Genomic DNA, 22,719 nt, shown 5'->3' with positions numbered 1-22,719 from the left:
TAAGAAATCCCTTCAACATTTCAAATCCTGAATTAGAAAGGCTGAACAATTTAGAAGTTGAAGGAATTCATTTACATTGGAGAAATGTTTCAAGGGTCAGATGTATGCATCTGTTATCCATCTGTGCCTTGACAAGAGCCTTATATTTTGTTTCATAGAAATACAGTCCTCAGCAGAAATTTTTGTTGAAGTGGTTCATTAAGGAGGGCTCTCAAGAGAAAACTGAGTGATGGGGTAGGAGGGAATGCTGTGTAAAGATATGATTTTAGAAGATACATGTTTCCAGCCTGATTATCTAAAGAGCAGACACATAGATTGCGCTGAGGATCTAAAGGAGTCAGATTTCCACGGACTCCATCAGTCATCTACTGCTGATAGAACTAGGGTGGGAGTGCATTATAACCTGAAACTTCGTTTCCATTAGCCAAAAGTAGAAATGTGTAGATGGGAACCATTAGCAACCAATGACGTATCTGATGAGGAAAGATAAACCAGGCCTGCATGAAACATCTGTGTGGGCATCAAATGCATTTGCTTTAGGACCACACTGTAATACAGTTTACTAAAGCATGGTGGGACACTTAATATTTACATAAATTGGTAGATGTAGTACAAAGATTCTTAGATCACTTGTGATTGCTAGATTTTATGAGCTCACAATTTAGTAGATGCACTGAGTATGTGCTGAGCTATTCAACTACAATGCATTTTTCAGATGTGATCTTATCAACAGGTGAAATAATTGAATTTATTAATATGTGTGGTAATAGTGCAATATTATCTTGGATTGTTTTGAGAGGTATCAAGGACTGAGTCTTAAAAGATTCAGACTTAATTTTCCTGCCTACCCCTACTCAGAGTTATTCTTCAAATCTCATCACTAAAATACATGTGGTAGTTGTGCAGCGATGGTGCTGGAATCCTATATAGGTGCTAGTGCTAGTCCTTGCTGCTCAATTTACAATCCAGCTTGCTGCTTATGACCAGGGAAGGCTGCAAAGAATGGTTCAACTCCCACTGCACATATGTGAGACACCCAGAAGAAGCTTTGGCTCCTGGTTTTGGATTAGCTCAGTTCTATTGTGGCTATTTGGGGAGTGACCAAAAAACGGAAGATTCTCTCTCTCTCTCCTTTTTCTATAGCTCTGATTTTCAAGCAAAAGTAAAATGAATCCTTCAAAATATCCATTAGGTAACTTCAAAAGCAAAATCCTTCATTTGGATCACACTTTTAACTTTAAGCACTTGCAACTCATTTTGGATACATACAACTCACAGAAAACTGAACTACCGAAAGAAACCCCAATTTTTGTTCCATGAAGCTTCTTTTTCAGAATTTCCCCATTTCACTAAATAATAACTCAAAATTTCCAAATATGTGAAACAAACATTAGATTTAACCTATATTGATTTCTTTTGTAATACAAGTCAATGAATCATTTACAGTCAAAATTCTATCCCAGAATCTCTACAACTTTACACACACACACACACACACACACACACACACACACAGTCACTACCAGCAAAGCAGCCAAATGAGTGGTATAAAATATTCTGTTATTTTCCTGCCTATATAATTTCACTTAAGGAATAAAGACAATTTTAAAAATGCTACTGCAATAGCTTAATGTGCTGTGACTTAATGAAATTAGTATACCTATCAAAGTAAGAAAATAGTAATTTGGAAAATATCAGTCTTAATAAGTAGTTTCTTTTTTAAATTGTTTAAATTATATTTTTGACAATCTTTACATAGTTAATTAGGGTAAAAAGGTTCAAGGGCTATAGGAAATTGGGTAAAACTGTTATTTCCATATTGTTTCCTTCATGTATCTGAGGTAAAGGGGGATATTGAGGGAGAAGCCCCACCCAGTCTCCCACCCTCCCCAGGTCACAGATGTGGGTAATGCTCTGAGATACTTGTTCAAGTTGTTTTGATAGTTCACCAGTTATGAATCGCTGCCAATCTTGCCACTCCAAGCATGATGAGGTCGCTCAAGAATCCACTGATTGACATAGTCCATCATAGCATCTCCATTTGTCCAGTATTTCGCTGCCAACATATAGCTGAGGTGGTTGATTGACTTGTTCTGTCTTTTCTTGATTAGGGTTCTGAATCTGACATTTTGATTGGGGAGATCTCCAAAGAAACTTTGAGGTGTTCCCAGACCAGATATAAGTAGTTTCTTATTTAGTTATTTTATTCATAGTTTCAAAGTAATTTTATAGTACAAGTTAAAGCTCAGAAAACAAAAAAATCATAAGAACCAGAAATGTGACAGTGATCAAAATATAGTATTTAATTGAATGTATTGGGATGATTACAATTACCTTTATAGAAAATAAAGGTGTACATTAAAACATATAACACAATACTTTGGAAAAATGTACCAGTGAGAATCATGAGAAGACCTAAGGCCTAGCTCAAGAGATGGAAAAATAGTCGCCATGGATTGAGGGAATGGTTTGTCATGAAAGCTATACTGTAGATAGTAAATAAGTCATTAATCTCTAACTTTAAGAAGCTCGTATTAGATTTACATATTTGTAAAATCATCTAATAACCTATTTTCTTTTACATCTAAATTGAATATTCTCTATAATCACTGAAGAGTATTTTAATAGCTACAGAACCACACTATAGATATTCCATGGCAGGGGGAAAATATAAAGAAAGGTATTTAGAATAACAGTAAATAATAGTAGTGGATAACAAGAGCAGATTATTAATATTTTTATCATATTGAGTATCAAGGTTAGAAGTTACTATTCTTTGCTCCTTCAGTTGTATTTTTAATAGAGATTCTCTGACTTTGCAAAGCATATAGTATACCCTAATTTCACGTAATTGTGGTTGTTTTATCATCATGATTTTGCTATTTTGGTAGAAAATATGAGCATAATAGCTTTCATATAGAACAATAAATTTTCATATTGAGCAACGAATTGCAGATTTTTTTTCTTTTTATAATGCAAGAAATCTTTGACATTTCCAATACACTTTGTGTATAAATGAGCATTCAAATTTTAGTTATATATGTGAAACAGAGTTAATTATGTATACCTTTTATATGGTCAAAATGAGAACTGAAAGAATTTATTCTAACATATTTAGTAAATTATGAGACATTATGTAAGTATAAATCATCCATTCATCAAAAGCTATTGTGATGCTTATTATGTAAAATGTTCTGTGGTGAGAAAAGGGTATCTGAGAATAAATATGACTAAGTCTATTTTCTCAATTTGCTTTCATTCTAGTATTGTTAAGACCGGAGTAATTTTAGCATGAGTTGTTATGTTCTAAATTCAAAACCCAGAGGTCAAGATCCTCAAAAGAAAAAAGGCTGCCTCATGCTGCTATGATTTTCTCAGTCCCTTGAAATGGCCCCTGCCATATAGAATGAACTTCATTACAGCTTATTGAACACTTCAATGAATAACAAGTAAATGATAGAAGAACTGAAAGAAATAAACAGGTGAAAACAGATTGCCAAGTGCATTACTGTAAGGAATTATTCAAATATCCCACGCTGGACCCCGCATCATTTCTTCTTCCTCACAGCTCATGAAATTCGTGCTAGTCTAGCCATCACCAATCAGATTTAACCTGGCATTCCACCTGTGAATCCCACTCCCTATCTTCCAGCCCCTTCCCCAACCCCGCCCACTCACCAATCATCCCTAGGCATTTACCTGCAGTTGCCAATCCCCTGGGGCCTGCCCTCAAACCCTCCCAATCCCTACCCCCTACACCTGGCAGACAAAAAGGCCCCCAGGTGCGGCTCTCTCTTCTTCTTTGCTCTCCCCCTCTTCTTCTTCCAGCCTCCCTTCCCCTCCTCCCCTTCCCCTTCCTCTCCACCCTGTTCCTGCCCCACTGGAATAAACCTCCTAAGACACCTCGTTGCATCTGGTGTTTTCAGCTCACAGTAAAGAACCATGTTGCAGGAATTAGCTGTGCGTAATAATATCGTACGTAATAATATCATAATATCGTATGAACTAGAACTCTAACACTGTTTTAAATAACTAACAATTACTACATTCAAATGCAAATAAAAACTAGATTATAGATTTTTAAGGAAGGGGGAAAAATCGCTTCTGAATAAGGACAATCAATTTATTTTCAGGAAGTTATAATTTACTGCACTGTTTTTTAATTGAAAAGTCAGATATACAGAGAGGAGGAGAGACAGAGAGAAAAATCTGTCCATTGTTTCACTCCCCATGTGGCAGTAATGGCCAGAGCTGTGCCAATCTGAAGTCAGGGGCCTGGAGACTCTTCTGGGTCTCCCATGCAAACGTAGGGTCCCAAGGCTTTTCCAGGCCACAAGCAGGGAACTGGATGGGATGTGGAGCCATCGGGATTAGATAAGGAATCCTGGCGTGCAAAAGTAGAGAACTTTACCTACTAGTCTACCATGCTAGGCCCTATTCACTGCACTTTATAGAATAGTTAGATTGTAACATTTCTGGATATTAATTTTTTTTTATTTCTCCAATTTTATTTTTTGGCTTTGCCCTGCTAATTTTTTTAATATAGTGTTTTTTTTTAATCTATTTTATTGTATTGTTGTTGACAATCTTTTTTTTAAATTTATTTATTATTTTTAATTCATTAATTACATTGTATTATGTAACACAGTTTCATAGGTACTTGGATTCTCCCCACCCCTCCCCAAACCCTCCCACCATGGTGGATTCCTCCACCTTGTTGCATAACCACAGTTCAAGTTCAGTTGAGATCCCCCCATTGCAAGCATATACCAAACATAGAGTCCAGCATCTTATTGTCCAGTCAAGTTCAACGGCTTCTTAGGTATACCCTTTCTGGTCTGAAGACAGAGCCAGCAGAGTATCATCCCGATCAATTGAAAGCTCCAACATACCATCAGCAAAAATTTACATCATTATGGAATTAATTGACATAGTAATGAGTAACCAATATGGTAAATGTAAATGTGAGTTCTTTTTTTTTCTTTTTTTCTTTTATTATTATTATTTATTATTATTTTTTTTGATCATATCAATTTTTTATTTTATTTTTTTTAATTATTTATTGTTTAACTTCAGTAATTACATTGTATTATGTGACACAATTACATAGATACTTGGGTTCTCCCCACCCCTCCCCAAACCCTCCCACCATGGTGGATTCCTCCACCTTGTTGCATAACCACAGCTCAAGTTCAGTTGAGATTTCCCCATTGCAAGCGTATACCAAACATAGAGTCCAGCATCTTATTGTCCCGTCAAGTTCAACGGCTTCTTAGGTATACCCTCTCTGGTCTGATGACAGAGCCAGCAGAGTATCATCCCAGTCAATTGAAAGCTCCAACATACCATCAGCAAAAATTTACATCATTATGGAATTAATTGACATAGTAATGAGTAACCAATATGTTAAAAGTAAATGCGGGTTCCCAGCCACCTTCTGTGACCACCTCACCTATACTTCAATTTTCCAAATGGCGCACTGGCCGCCCGGGCCCAGCCCGCCATGAGCCAAGAGCACATGGCGGGCTGGGGTCGGGATCCGAGCTAGACGTCCTCTCCCGCAGCCCTCTAAATGCGAGTTCTTAACCACCTTCTGTGACCATCTCATTGACATTTCAATTTTAGTTTATACACAAGATATAACAAACCTAACATAACATGTTATACATAACATCATATAATCTTAAATTAAGGCAAACATGTGGTATTTAACCTTTTGGGATTGGCTCATTTCCCTTAGCATTATGGTTTCCAGTTTGACCCATTTGGCCACAAAGAACTTACGGTTAAAGGAAAAAAAAACGAAAAAAGAAAAAAAAAGAAAACAAAGGCTCAGGGGGTACAGGGAAGTGGGCAATACTATTATGTCCATATTGTTTCCATCATGTATCTGAGGTAAAGGGGGATATTGAGGGAGAAGCCCCACCCGTTTTCCCGCCTACCTCAAGTCCCGGATGTGGGGCATGCTCTGAGATATTTGCTCAAGTGGTTTTAAGATATTAATATTTTTTTAAGAATAGAAAAATGATGAAAGTGATGGTCAAAAAGTGTGGTGAGATATTCACATGCTTTGAGCATATTACTGAAGTATAATCAGATACCTGCACGAGACATGGTTGTCTTTGTGTAGGCTTTGACCAGAATATGGTAATCAGTAATATTGGCTGAATTCATAACTTAAAGGGTGGTAGTTTTGGAATATTTGCTAGGCTAAAATATATAAAACTACTTATTTGAAAAAGTAATCACGCTGTGGGATGAAGATAATTTGATTAAAAGTTAAGTCATGCTAAATTAGTAATTTTGTATAATCAGAAAATAACATTCACTAAATGTTGGCCAAATGGGAGCTTTCACTCCCTCTGGATAACCTATTAAGAGAACTGCCATAAACCATGGAGAAATGCTTGGTATTTGTCATTGTCTAAAGAACTACTGCATTAACTGGAATGTTTAAAGAACTGAATTCTTATTCACAGTCACTGCCACCTGGTGAGTTGCTAAGAGTTAGACAAAGGCAACCTTAAGGAAACATATCCATCACAAAGCCCCATGCAGTTTCAACCATAAGGAGTTGAAGTGCAAAATGAATATTTCCCTAGGGCTATAAAATTTCAATGGAGAAAAAAAAATAGGGGAATTAAGTATTCCCTTTCTTTTTAATTGAATTGCTTTTACAGTTTTATAGTTATTCAATGATTTTGATGCTCAGTAAGCATTTACTAAATCTGTGTTTGCCAACCACAATCTCAGGAACTATGAAGAAAAGCAAAGTGAGTCTTTATAATACTATGACATATACATAAACCCTAAACGCCTTGTCTATATTTCATGGCCAAGAAACACAGAAGGAAGCTTTTTAATGATTCCTATGTAATGTATAACACCCGTATGTATCATAAAAATTTTGAATCTAATGCAAAATTCCAACTTTTGATAGTCATTAAACTCAAAATTGTATTCTACATCTCAGTCTGTTTATATTCAAGATCAATCATGTATCCAATAAAATGTTGCTTTCTTGACTTTATCAAGAATGTTTCTGACATAATTTTTTTTAGCTTATAACTGTATTATAAGAAAGGTGAAAAACACAGTACATAAAAATATCATTTGCATCCCATTACCATTATAAAAATGTGTAGTATCTTATTTGGATACTTTCAAAACAAATTATTATGTAAATTATTATATAATTAAAAACAAGGACTGATCCTTGCTTTCAAGCATTTTTTGGTAGAGTATAACTATATAAATGATGATCTTCCATCCAAGCACTAACCAGGCCCAACCTTGCTTTGTTTCTGATCAGACAAGACTGGACGGGTTCAGGGTGCTGTGACAAATAGAAAAAACAGTATAAGAAAAAAATGGAAAAAATCCTCCATATTTGTGGATTGGTAGAATTAATATCAAAATGTACATAATAAGCAACTTGCTGCTCATTGTGAGCATCGACATTCTTCTCAGATCTGGAAAAAGATACTGTTACAAGTCAGAAATCCTGAATAGCTCAGTGATCTTAAAATAAACAAAAATAGATCTGGAGACACCACAACTGCAAAAGGCTACTACTGGATAGTGATGGTTACCCAGGCGGTGGAGGTGAGGGGCTGGGTCCACTCCTGACCCGGCATGTTTCCCAAGCTTCAGCCCAGAACAGAAGGGGCAACAGGAGCCAGTTTCATCACCAGCCTGGCAGGATTCTAACTGACCAATGACACACCTGAACGGATCTTCCTTACTTGATAGGGCATAGACAGCCGCCTTGCCAGCCACGGTGTCCAGAGGGAGTGTAAAACTACTCCCAATAGTATCTCAGCTGCCCTTTTTGTTTCCTTCTTCTTCCCTCCACTCTGTGCCAAGGGGGCCCAGGAATGGATTTTCCAATAAAGCGTCCATTACAACTTCGGACAACTTGATGATATTATTCCACGAGCGGGCGGTAGGCCGTCATCATACAACAGATAGTTGTAATCAAAATAGCCTAGTGGCAACACAAAAATAGACAATGAAATCTCCCATCTGCTGGTTCATTCCCTAAAAGACTACAATGGTCAGAGCTGAGAGTCAGAATCCAGGAGCCAGATGGTTCTTCCAGGCCTGCCCTGTGAGTGTAGTATCCCCAAATTTTGGTGCATCCTTTGTTGCTTTTCTAGGTCACAAACATAGAACTTGACAAGAAGTGAAAAAGTTGAGAAAAAACCGACGCCTATATGGATACCAGCTCTGGCATGTGGAGGACTAGCAAACTGAACTATCAAATTGGCTCCTACTTCTGCCTTTTAATAATGGTCAGATTATGCTATACATAATCCATACTTGCTATCTTATTCTCATATGAAAAAGATTATTATTCCAACACATATTAAATTTATTTTCCTTAGCTACACCCACTACAATATGGAAAGCAGATGATTTATTAAAGAATTCTCTTAAACATCAATGGATTATTTTTAAACAGTGCTAAGAGTGTAAATGTGAGTAAAACTTTCCACACTTTTGTGTTTGTTGCAAGTAGACTGATGAGACATAGCTGTTTACCTTTGTGCATTTTAGCAAAAACTTGATAATATTCTTTTAACATCTTTTTTCTTTCAAAATTTACATATTTTATATTTATTTATAGAGATTACTTACATGTTTTATGTTAAATGCTGCTAAAACATTAAGGCCAGTAAGTGCTACATTATGGAACTTGAGGATCTCTGCAATCTAACACACACACACACACACACACACACACACACAAAGATTGGTTTATTTTTATCCACAAAGCAGAGTTAAAGAAAAAAAAGAGTGGAGAGAGAGAGAGAGAGTGAGGTTTTCCATCCACTGGTTGGAAATGACCACAACAGCTGGGGTTGGGCTGATCTAGAGCCAATAGCCCACATAAGTGCAGGGGGCCAAGGACTCGGGCCAACCTCTTCTGCTTTCCCAGGTCACTAGTTGGGAGCAGAATGGAAAGTAGAGTAGACTAGACAGGTACTGGTACCCATATGGGATGTGCATGTCACAGGCAGAGGTTTAGAATGCTGTGCCTTGCACTGGTCCTATACTATGAAAATACATGAATACATGATGGAAGGAAATAGAACACAAATCATATTAGTCTAAAGACTAAAAACTTTTTGACAGAAATACCTGTATATAGACAGATAAGGATTTATAAAGAAGAAGCAAGAGGTGACCTAGTGAGAGTGTAAATCATTAATGAAAGTGATGAAAATTCACAATTACATCCTCACCATTTTTGAATACAACTTGCCTTTTTCTTTATAGAAAGAAATCTAGGGTAACAGAGTTCCCTCCTCCAAGTAAGCCCAGAAAGTCTAGCAACAGAAACAAACTCAGTTCTGATGGAGTTTTACAACAAATACTCTTAGTTAATACTTTGGGACAAAAATATTGGTGAAAATAGGGAATTTTTTGGAAATTCATAGTTAAGTTGTAGCTACTAAAAGAGGTGTAAAAAAAAATTTATGTTAGTGAAGGATAGAAACTTAGCCAGCTGTGATGGGAATAGCTCAGAAATTAAGAGGTATGGCCGAGAGAACATTAATAAGCATTTCATTTTCAGAAATCCTTTGTGCTTCATCAATTCTTTTTTTAAAGATTTATGTTATTTTTATTGAAAAGTCATAGATAGATAGATAGGAGGAGAGAAAAAGAGAAACATTTTCTGTCCGATGATTCACTCCCCAAGTGACGGCAACGGCCAGTGCTATGCCAATCTGAATCTGGAGCCAGGAGCTCTTCCGGGTCTCCCATGCAGGTGCAGGGTCCCAAGGCTTTGGGCCATCCTCAACTGCTTTCCAAGGCCACAAGCAGGGAGCTGGATGGGAAGCGGGGCAGTTGGGATTAGAACCGGCGCTCATATGTAATTCCAGCACATTCATGACGAGGACTTTAGCTGTTCAATGCCACGGCGCCAGGCCCTGTCTTTCATCAATTCTAATAAAAATATCCTACACAATTCTAAAGTATTGTAAGTGCTATAAATTTAACTGAATATTGGATTGCTACCCTTTCCTCTCCTAGTTTGAATCACTGAGTTTTCCATAACTTTACTGCCACTTTTCTTAAAAAAATTTTTTGAGAAATGTCTTGTAAAGATCAGTAAAGACCTCTGTATCTCATACCACGCAGGTGAAACACCTCTTTATTGGTCTCAAATCCCATTGCAGTAAACCCTTTCAGTTTATCTATGTGGCAAATAAAACCTATTTAATTATTAGGGAAAGCAGAGTTGATTCGATTGAATTCCTTTAAAAATTCTTCATCAAACCAACAACTAGATTCAGTGATCTGAACTGCAATGGGAATTCTAAGGCATACAGATTGGCTGAGGGACTACTTTACAACCAATGCCAACCAGTATACTCCATTCCATACCCACTTGGATTATTCTCGCAATTATAAGCAATATTTTCTTTCCTTTTACTTAACCAGTACTGTATTTTGGTATGGAAGCAAGATATTAGTTATTCTGCTCCCTAAAACATGAATGTTTTCATTTAAGCCATGGTTTTAACATCCTCACTTATTTATTTTTATTTATGTACCTTATTTACTTGAGAGATATAGAGATAGACAGAGACATCTGCCACTCATTGGATCACTTCCCAGTGCTCAGGAAAGTCAGTACTGGGCTAAGATAAAACCAGGAAGTGGGAATTCAATTCTGTTCTACATGACAGGGACACAACTACTGGAGTCAAGAGGAGCTGCCTCTGAGAGTACTGGTATAGGGAATCTGGAGTCATGCATCGAGATGGGACTTGAATCTTGGCATTCCCCATGGGATACAGGTGTCACAAATGGCATCTTACCAATGAGGTGAAATGTTCACGTTGAGACTGGCACATATTTAGATCACACCAATGGTTTCTTATTGCCCTCCACGAATATTCTCTCTCTCTCTCTGAATTTCAGGTAAAATAAATCTTAAAAAAAAATGTTTCTTGGCTGCTATGTCAACAATAATGAGGGCTATGTATGTCAGGAGAAAGGTAGAGCAAGAAATGTTGGGAAGCAATTAAAGGGAATCCTGCTCCATTGGAAGACTGCTGTTAATACCCAACCAGAATCACCAGGGACTTTGTATTTTGCCTTTACTCGCTCTTGCCATGGCTCCCTTCCCTCACAGAAGAGTCAGAATAAACTGCTTATTAATGGGTTCATCCCTGATTCTCTCCTCACCCTGTTCTGCAAGATGCCATTTATCTGCAATGAACATCTAATTTATTGTCCAAAACCTTGCTTGTCATAGCTTTGCCATTTTGCTGGAGCAAATATTTTAGCAGATTCTTGTGAAAAGACACTTGCAATGTTTCTTCCAGTACTTGCAAATATGAAAATGACGTAGAAGTCTCACTGTGGATGGCTGTACTGAGTAGATGGTTTACTCTCGTTCAGTGCTTAGAAGCAGAGATTACTTGCTCTCTGACTTCTAATATAGATTTTTCATATTACATTAGTGGAGGCTTGGTGTGATACTGCCACCATAGTTTTATCTATTGTGTTTTTAAATTTGAAACTGAAATTTACCATCTTTTTTTAGTATTCAAATTTTGATAATAATCTCGAGAATTCCTTGCATTATTATTCAACATTTTTCTTCTCTTTATTTTTCATTTGCTTCCTTTATGAAAATACTATTATTTAGAGATTACTTTTTTCTGTATTGATATTTTATTTAATCTTCTGTGAAATGTGATTATACATTAGATCCCCTTTTTATTTGTAATTTTCTTTCTGTTTAATAGCTAATCATTATTTGCTTTATAGTCTAAGAAATTTTCCTAAATTTTCATATCTGCAATTGCATTATTTCAGGTTATATTAATGAAATCCAACAAAATATAAAAAAAAGAAAATATACACGGACCAAGTGGGATTTATTCTGGTACGTGGGGGTGGCTTAACATACACAAATCAATAAATGTGATATACCCCATTAACAAGCCCCCAAGCAGCAACAAAAACAATACTCTCAATAGACACAAGGGGAGCATTTGATAAACTACAACGTTTTTTTATAATAAAAAAATCGTACACAAACTTGGTAAAGATGAAATTATTCTTTAAACATATATTTTATTTTTATTGGAAAGTCACATATGCAGAGAGGAGGAGAGACAGAGAGGAAGAGCTTCCATCTACTGATTCACTCCCCAAGCAGCCACAATGACTGGAGCTGAGCCAATCTGAAGCCAGGAGCTGCTACCGGGTCTCCCATACAGGTGCAGGGTCCCAAGGCTTTGGGCTGTCCTCGACTCATTACCCAAACCACACGCAGGGAGCTGGATGGGAAGCAAGGCTGCCAAGGTTAGAACTGGCACCCATATGGGATCCCAGGAGTGCAAAGCGAGGACTTTTAGCTGCTAGACTACTGCACTGGACCCAATGGAAAAATCTTAATGCCATCAAGACAAGATGTGAAAAACAGAGCCAGCATTATATTAAATGTGAGGAAACCAGGAAGCATTTCTACTAAGAACAATGAGTGAAGCATGCACTTGCAGCATTGCTATTCAATCTAGTCTTCAAATGTTACACAGAGCTATTAAGAAAAGAAAAATAAGCCAAGTAAAAAGAAAAAAAAATTCAAATGAGACAAGTTGGAAAGGATAAAGTTGTCAAGCATCAAGGTATCCCTGTTTGCGGGTGACTTGGTTCTCTATATGAAGGAACCAAAAGACTGCTAAGTGATTATTGGAACTCTTAAGAGAGTTTGGTGAAAATGTAAGATACAAACTCAACAAACAATCCTTTTATATACAAGCAATTCCATGGCTGAGAAAGAAATTGTAAAATCGATTTTGTCTTTTGTCTTCCTCTCTGTCTCTCCTCCTCTATTTGTTAATTTTTATCTAATTGAGAATGAAGCCAGTGACTATGGAGTGAAGTAAGTCATAGTAAAATTTAAAAAATGAAAAAAATGAATAAGGAAGGAGTAGTTGACTTGGAAAGTAGAGTGGGAATTATTTCCATGTTCCTATGTTTGTATATTGAAACACATGATATTTGTTCACCTTATATAAATCACACTTGATCTTATCCAGAAGGCAGAGAAGCGATATATACATATATCAACAGTAAAAAGATTAAAAAGGAAGATATGACAAAAATATAACTTTTAAATTTTTCTCGAAAACCAAATCTTTGCTTCATTGATTTTTAAAAAATCATCGTTCCAGTTTTGTGTATTTTTCCTCTATTTATTTATTTAACCCTTTTAATTTGTCCTTGATTTTCTAAGTATTTGAAATAGTTGTTATGTTGATTCCTTTTAATTTCTTTGATATAAACTTAATTTTTAATAATGCTTTTGCTCTGTCCCATGCATTTTTAACATATTGTGTTGTAATTTTCATTTGTTTTCAGGGTGTTTTTACTTAGCTTTTATAGATTTCTTCTACGACCCCCTCTTCATTCAGAAGCATATTGTCCAGTTTGAATTTATTTGCATATTTCCTGGAGTTGCTTAAGTTGCTGAATTCCAGCTTCTTTTTGCTGTGATTATAAAGAAGCATGGTGGGCCTGGCACAATAGCGTAGTGGTTAAAGTCCTCGCCTTGCACGAGCCAGGATCGCATATGGACACCGGTTCTTAACCCGGCTGCCCTGCTTCCCATCCAGCTCCCTGCTTGTGGCCTTGGAAAGCAGTTGAGGACGGCCCAAAGCCTTGGGACCCTGCACCTGCATGGGAAACCCAGAAGAGCTCCTTGCTCCTGGCTTTGGATTGGCTCAGCTCCAGCCATTGTGGTCACTTGGGGGAGTAAACCATCGAACAGATCTTCCACTCTGTCTCTCCTCCTGTTTGTATATATGCCTTTCCAATAAAAACAAATAAATAATTTAAAAAATAAAGAAGCATGATATGATTCCTTTCCCTTCCCTTCCCTTCCCTTCCCTTCCCTTCCCTTCCCTTCCCTTCCCTTCCCTTCCCTTCCCTTCCCTTCTCTTCCTTTCCCTTCCCTTCCCTTCCCTTCCCTTCCCTTCCCTTCCCTTCCCTTCCCTTCCCTTCCCTTCCCTTCCCTTCCCTTCCCTTCCCTTCCCTTCCCTTTCTCTTTCCCTTTCTCTTTCCCTCTCTTCCCTTTTCTTCTTTTTTCCTTTCTTCCTTTTCCTTTCTTTCTTTCATTTCTTGCCGGAGTCCAGCTCCGGCCGAGGTTCAGAGCTCGGGAAGGGTGCGTGGATGAGGCGTGAAGAGAGAAAGAAAGGAGACGGACCACCAGATTCCTTGATCGTAGTGGACAAAGCGAGAAAGCTGTCCGCTTTATTTATACAGAAGCAGTACAAAGTTTTTTCTTAGGGGCATATTGACATAGCTTCAGGGGGGCACAATTTACAACTTCTTGAGAAATGATTGAGGAAGGATTCCATATTCCTTGCTTATCTTGGCTTGTCAGTCTTCATCTGCTCTCCTCAGGTCTGGACTATAACCTAGGCGCCGCCTGTGTCAACCAGACCCCTATCTTGTATGAGTTAAAAGGTCTGGGGCCTTGGTCTATGGGGATCGGGGTTATTGACATTAGTTGGCCATTAGGTCTGTAAGCTCACAGTTTGTTGACCAAACAAGTAAAGCAAGGGTAAAAACGGCGGAAAGAATTGCAGTTAGCAATGAGCTAAGTTACTCTATTTAAATTTTAACTCTACAACGGATGAGTGTTTCCAAAGACAATTTCTCAAATTGTTTCAGTATTAGGCAAGGCATTATCCATTCCAACGTTGCAACCAAGAGTTTCTAAGTAGACAACACATCTTATACAGTAATACACTCCTAATACAATTCTTATTCAACTTATCTATCACTAAATGGGAGAAATACATCAAGAGAGAAAAAACATGAAGATCTAAGACAAAAAGTTATAAACTTTACATTCCTCTACAACTGCAGGCTCTACAACTTCATAAGTGATCAAACAATAATCAAAAATATATCTTTATGATGTTAGTGAAATCACCCTGTATTTCCTCTAGCTAAAAATTTATGAAAACAACTAAAACAGCTACATTTTCTATATTCTAAAGAATTGCAAGGACAGGCTAACCTTTAAGACCACAGTAACCATATTTTTTGCCTTAGCAGGATAGGCTTCAGGGTTACAGTAGCTATATTCTTCGTCATAGCAGTATGGCCTTTAGGGTCACAGTAACTATATTCTTTGTCATAGCAGAATGACCTTTAGGGTCACAGTAACAGGATAACTTTTAGGGTTCCTCTTATCAAGCCATTCCCCAGAAAGCATGCTAAATATCTGGGCCAGATTTTATGGCAATGGGTAAACAGCACAGACTTAATTATACTCCTGTGTGTAGTTAAAGGCCCACTCACCAGGACATCCTCAGTAACATTAACTCTTAAGCTCACATTGGTTGTAAAAGCCATCTCACAGGGGCAGACAATGCCTCAATAGATTACATAGTGGGGTGGTTGAGTGCCCATGCAAAGGGGAGTGAAAACTGCGTCAAGGTGGTCAGAGATGAATCCACTTAGCCCTGCTAAGCAGCTGGTAGCTCCCCGGGCCCTGCCAGTCAGGGAGCTGTTCTCTTCACACCTTCGTGTTATACACACCTACTGCATGGACTCCATCAATTTCTTTTCCTTCCTTCCCCTTTCCCTTCTTGTCCTTTGTTTCTTCTTTTTTTTTTTTCTCTTCTGAAGCTTGCTGCATGGCCTATCCTAGAATAATTTCCATACACTTTTAGAGAATGTGAATTCTGCAACTATGGAATATAATATTCCGTAAATATCAATTTGATTTAATTTACCCACAGTGTAGAGTAGCTCTATTATTTCTTTGCTGATGTTGTTTAGATGTCTGCCGATTGATGACAATGGAGTGTGGGTGTTGAGGACCCCTTTATTAGTGTATTGGAAGCTATGTCTTTAGAGCCATGAATATACGTTTGAAATAGCCAAGTGCTCTGATTTTGGTGCATTTCCATGAACAATAGTCAAAATCCTTACATTGAATATATTCCCAAGCTATTACATTACCCCCTTATTTGTCTGTTTTGACAGGTTTAGTACTGAAGTTTTTCATCTTTTTTCTGATATTAGAATTGTTAAACATGGTTGCCTTTGCTTTCTGTTATCGTGGGATATATTTTAAATATCTTTTTACTTTTGGTCTATGTGTATGCATGTTTCTTGTAGGCATCATTTTTTTTTTAAATCTATTTAGCCAATCTGATTTTTTTTTTAATTTGGAAATTAGGCAATTTGTATTCAAGGTTATTATTGGTGACTAACAGCTTGGTCCTGCTCCTCTTCCATAAATATTTCTACTTCTTACTTTGGATTGCCATTTTACTTTCAATAGATTTTCTGCCTGCACATTTTCATTATGAGAGCTTCTATTATCTGTTTTTGTGTGTAGCACATCCCCATCTAAAAATTTGTGAGGTTGGACAAGTAGTTACATATTCTTTCAATTTCTTGACTATTTCAACTTGAACTTGAAGTAATACCTGTGGGATCTCAGTATTTGACCTGAAGGCTACAGGTTAATAAAACTCATTATAGAATTCTACAATGTAGTCTGTTCTTCAAATTGACATAGATCACTATCTGAAAGCATATATTTTAACTGAGACTCAAAGTAACACAAGTAGTCTTGGAACACAGCTTCGGAAATATTAGCCTTTCATATCACTGAGTAGACAGAGTTAGAGGAAGAATGATATAATCAGATAAAAGTGGATTTCTGAATGTGACAGAGCAGTCTGGCTTCTTTGTTTGCCAACATATGTGTGTCTGGTTAAAAATGAATGTTTTTATCATGTTCGAAACTCACATTCCTAAAATAAAATAAAAATATGGTCTCTCTTAGGTAAGGCAAAATACAAGATCAATAGATTTATAGGAAAACATGTGTATGCATATATTTATCTAGAGGAACTGTACAATGAAGACAACTCTACTGTGAAGTAGAGATACGTTGGAGCATGTATCTCTATTTCTGGATTAAAGATGGATTCTCAATAAAACTGTTAATTAAACCTTGATAACAGAATGCTGGGCTTTCTACCATTGTCCATACCTACAATGTCATGATACACTTTAATAGAATGATCGACTTGACACTGTTGTTGAAGGATTACACTATTGTTATAATATATAAGAAAACTGTGAGGTGGGGCCTGGGAGGAAATCCCTGAGCTTAAGGAGCTATATCATGAAAAATAAAAACTAAATCACTAAAGTAGTCTTTATGATTAACTTATATTTTCTTGAGAAAAATTGTTCAAATCTGACAGCAAAGTTGTTTTTAGTTTCTTGTTTGTCTTTTTTTCAAATAACAGGAGGGTAACTTTTTAGCACTTATTGCTTGTCTTTAAAAAAAAATAGGGAAACTTTAAAGCTTCTGTTTTTTGTTATCAGTTACTAAATCAAAGCAAGAAGCACTATTTCAAGCATAAAAAATATGATTTCCTCCCTGAACTAACCACTCACCTACAAAATGCAAATGTGTATATGAACTGTAGAGGGGCAGTCTAAGCTTTCCAAAAATGTCCATAACTTTCCAATAACTTTCAAAAATTACTCCAAATGCTTAGTACCATAATTATTGCAATTTAATTTTGGAGAAATATGCCTCTACTTTGATACAATGCACCAATTGTGCTCAGTGAACATACAATGGACACTGAAGCCTAGTTCAAACCAACCAGCTCCATTATGCAGCCCACACAGATGCTGTTGGGTGTCTGTCTAGCCACCCCAGCCCCTGTCCTAGTTTTCGTGCCCTCCCGTGGGAGTGGTAACCCAAGAGGGAGGAGCCTACTATTTCTCTCCCAGGCCACTCCTCCTCCCGAATTATGCACTCTCCAGGTGGTTCTGTGGTTTGACTTGACAGAATTAGACCCCAGTACCAGCTTCTGCAAGCTGATGCTGTGGGCTAAGCCCAAACAACCCTCACCCACTCTAATTTTGTTTGCCCTGGAGGAATAATTAGTCCAGCCTGGTTTTTCCCTGATCTAGTCCATATGAGGCGCACAGGTGTTGTAGCCCTGCTTAGTCTGGTCTGTTCCCATCCCAGCTCACGCTCTCCAGTGGGAGTAGCTGTCCAGCAAGGGAACCAACCCTTATTCCCCCTGCTGGCTCTGCCCCCTCCCTTCCTGATTCCCACGTGTGCTGGTTGGGTGCTGCGGTCACATCCAGCACAGGCAACCTCACCTTGGCATTCCGTATTGTGCACTGGTTTTTGTTGTGACCCAACCCAGCTCAACCCACACTGTTCTGGTGCTTGGATTTGCCAGTGGATGATGTGAACTGATTCAGCCTGGTCTACTCCTGACCCATGCCAAATGTATGCCAGTGGGTAACTTTCCATGGCCTGTTCTGGGCTGTTTCTTATTATGCTTCTTGCGTTTACCTACTGGGTCTGTGTCCTGCCAGAGGAATTGCCCAGGTTCCTCTATCAGAACCTCTCCCAATGCCAGATTTTGCACATATCAATGGGTCCATGAACCAGCCCTGCTCAGTTCACCTCCTGTCCTAGCAGGAAGAGTGGCTTTTCCTGACTGGCCTTCAATCCAAACTGGTCCTTGCTGTTGGATGGTTCAGCCCAGCCAGCTCATCCATACCCACATATGGCTCACACATGACTCAGTTGGGGTTGAGAACTTGCATAGTCCATCCCACATCTACCTTGGCCCTCCAGGACACCAGAGTCTGGCCCGGCTCGGTGCATCCAATTCCAGTCCACACTTGTGCCAAGGGAGACTACAACTGTTTCCTGATCAGAACGCAGCCCCCATTCCAGCCCCCACGCCCCTTGGCGGGAACCTCAACCCAACTAGGGTTGTCCCTTTAGCTCCCCAACCAGCCCTTTTCCCAGCCATAGGTCACGTGCCTGCCAGTGGTTGCCCTGGCCCAGCTTGGCTCTAGCCCCTCACCTGTCCTGACCCCATCCTTAGACTTGCGGCTTAGCATCCCTGGCTCACGCAGACCAGTAGGTGCAAGAGCCTAGCTCGGCATGACCTGTACTCCATCCTGGTCTCTAGTTTCGCTTGTGGGCTAAGGTTTGTTCAGTCCTGCCTGGCCCACCCTGTTCCATTGCCAATTGACACATTAGCCAGCTGTTGGAGGAGCTACTTTGCCCAGCTTATCCGACCCCCAGGTCTGGACCACATGTTCACCAACGAGAGCTATGACTCCTCAAGGGAGTTTCCTAAGTTCCTCCACTTAATCCACTCCCAGACCCAGTTCTCACACATGCCATTGGGTTTTAGGCCAGGTTCTGGCGAAGTCTGGCATTCCATTTGGCCTTGTATGAGCTGGTGAATGTAGTAGCCCGGCCCACCCCACACCCTATTCAGGATGCACATTTGGGTGCTGCTGCCTTGACCAGTCCAGACTGTTGCAGGTTCCTTTACTTGTGATTGATGACTGGCTCCTTGGTCACACCTAGCTTAGTCCAACACCACCCCAACTCTTGAGCTAACCAGTGGGGCTAGCATTTTCACAGAGTTTGGCCCACACATATCCCACAGAATCTAGCCCCGGATAGGGTTCTCTTAATGTAATGGCCCTGCTTAATGTGACTCTTCTGATCCATCATCATGTCAGGTAACAGGATATGATTCTACTGAACTAACCCTGAGCCATAACTTTTGCATGGACTGGTATTTGGTGGTCAGCATTGTTCAGTGATTACAAGTTCTTCAAAGGAAGAGTTACTGTCATTGGGAATCTTTAGGATTAATTCACGTGCCAGAAGCACAGTGGGTTCAACCTGGAGCTGCCTAAGCAGCAATTCAAAGAAAAAAAACCCAGAGGTCCCCGGCCGGGCAGCCAGCAGGCAGAGCCTGGTGCTAAATGGTGCACTGGGGACAGCTCACCACGTGCACGTGATGGCTGGCATCTGGGATCCAGGCATGAGAGGCCCCGTCCTGAGACCCACCAGCAGCCAGGAGGCTGCTGGAAGTTTAAACTTCCAGGCCCAATGTCGCGCCCCTCCCCAATCCCATTCACCGCCCAATGAGGGCGGCGGTTGTGCCCCGGACTTGCCCCGTCACGGAAACCCCCCCCACTCAGTGCACTCACCCTGAAGGGAGCAGACCCTGGAGCCCAGGCAGACCCTCCCTGGGACAGCTCACCACGTGCACGTGGTGGCTGGCGTCTGGGATCCAGACATGATACACCCTGTCCTGAAACCCACCTACATTCAGTGTTAATATCAACAGGTAGTAATTAGTTCCTGTCATTTTAGCATTGGCTTGTTCATTGTTTGGCATTCTCCACATCTGCTTTGGTTTTGGTGGGTCTTATTCCTTTTCTCTGTAATAGAACATCTTTAAGTATCATTTGCAGGGCAGGTCTGGAAGAGGCAAATTCTCTGAGCTTTTCTTTACTGTGAAAGAATTTTCTTTCCTTTTCAAATACAAAGTTAATTTTTAAAGACTTATTTATTTTTATTACAAAGTCAGATATACAGAGTGGAGAGACAGAGAGGAAGATCTTCCGTTGGATGATTTACTCCACAAGTGAGCCACAGTGGCCGGTGCTGTACCAATCCGAAGCTGGGAACCAGGAACCTCTTTTGGGTCTCCCACGTGGGTGCAGGGTCCCAAATCTTTGAGCCATCCTCGACTGCTTTCCCAGGCCACAAGCAGGGAGCTGGATGGGAAGTGGAGCTGCCGGGATTAGAACCGGCACCCATATGGGATCCCAGGACTTTCAAGGCAAGGACTTTAGCTGCTAGGCTACGCTGCCATGCCCCAAAGTTAGTTTTTAAATGATATCTAATAAATGTCTAGTATTATTACTCATTTAATATTTGTAAGAATCTTGTGTGGTAAGTACTTTTATTACCTCAGCTTTTTGAAGTTGCTAACTGTAAAGTATTAAAGAGTACTAAAAATGAGACTGATTCTTGAACCTGCATTCTTAATCATTGTGACACCCTGGTTCTATGACAATCGTTACTTGTATGTTACACTAAAGCAAAGATACACTGCTAAGAGCTTAATGAAAACAGTTGAAGACATGTAGACTTGTTCAATAGAAAAATACTGCTAATTACTTATTAGCAAGAGTACAATGAGCACATAATTTTGTGAGCTGGAGTAATAAAGATCACTGCTCTCTTCAAAGGGTCATTCTGTAGAAGTGAGACAATGACGTTTTAGTGGTTAGTAGTGTAAGTACTTATAGACTTTGATTCAAAAATTGTGAATTAAAAAAGTAAATACATTTATGTAGGTTTAACTATATTGCATCTCATGTTTAGTTCTCTTTCACCTTCCTCTACTGCGATGTGATGCTATGCTTTTTTTTAAAAAAACATTTATTTTTATTGGAAAGACAGATTTGCAGAGAGAGAAAGCTTGAGAGAAAGATCTTACATTTGCTCCTTCACTCTCCAAGTGACTGCAATGGCAGGAGCAGACTGATCCAATACCAGGAGCCAGAAGCCTCCCCTGGGTCTACCATGTGGGTGTAGATCCCAAGGCTTCAGGCCATCCTCCACTGCTTTCCCAGGCCACAAGCAGGGAACTTGGAGGGAAGTGGAGCAACCAAGGCAGACCCAACACCCATATGGGATCCTAGTGTGTGCAAGGTGAGGATTTCAGCCACAAGGCTACTATACTGGGCCCACATTGTTATATTTTCAAAACTACTTCTTTGTCTTAATTTTTCCCTAACCTTTTCCAGAGCTGCTAGTGACTTGATGTTTCCATTTTGACAAATGAAACAAAACATGACTATTTTCAGAAAGAAAGGTTATAAATGTATAGAAATATGTGTAATTCATTTTGTGCTCTGATAAAACTGGCTGTTTCAAGGACAGAGGAAATACAGAGAAAAATGAAAATGGATTTCATTTTTCACTTTTTCAATGCCATTATTTTAAAAAGAATTGAATAAGTTAGACAAGTTCTAGAACTAATTATTTCTTGTAAGAAAATATTTTGGAGGCTGGTTCATTGGCTCAATAGACCCATCCTCCTTCATGCAACACCAACACTCAATAGCTCTTTGCTTCAAATTGGCTCAACCCCCTTCATTGCAGCCATTTGTAGAGTAAATCCGAAGATGGAAGATGTCTCTTTCCATTTCTTCTTCTTTCTCTAAATCTATATTTCAAATACAACTAACACATCTTAAAAAAACAACAAGGGGAATATATAGTTGACTTTGAGACTCAGGCAACTCAGGCAATGACAGTGTGAAGCGTGTAATTCTAGCATGGGAAATATTTTCTGATTGACATTTCTTTATAAAAGCCCCTCCTTTCCCACACCCCCCTTTGTTATTTGCTTGTTTTCATATGCTATCTGTGTAAATCCAGTCAATAGTTGAAGGAATTTAAAGTAACACTGTAGGAATGACGCTGTTTCTTGGCAGGTTAAGACTTTGCCTACAATGTGTGCATCCCATATGGGTACTTATTCAAGACTTCACTTTCCCTTTCTAATCCAACTCCCTACCAGTGTGCAAGAGAAAGCAGCCAAAAATTCAGAAAGGATTTTGCCTTCTGTACCCATCAGAGATATCCAGCAGAGGTGCATAACTCCTGTTTCAATCTGCCCCAGCCCCAGGCGTTATTATCACCAGGGGATGGAGGAGATGGAAGGTTTTCTCTCTCTCTCTCTCTCTCTCTCTCTCTGTCTCTCCACAGTCTTTCTCCCCCTTTTCTCATCATTTTCCTCTCTCTATTTTCTGTAACTCTGTCTTTGAAACATATAAAAGCAGATACATTTA

The sequence above is a fragment of the Ochotona princeps genome, chromosome 2, assembly GCF_030435755.1.
Source record: "Ochotona princeps isolate mOchPri1 chromosome 2, mOchPri1.hap1, whole genome shotgun sequence".
In the NCBI taxonomy this organism is placed as follows: Eukaryota; Metazoa; Chordata; class Mammalia; order Lagomorpha; family Ochotonidae; genus Ochotona; species Ochotona princeps.
This window is presented reverse-complemented; position numbering follows the sequence as displayed.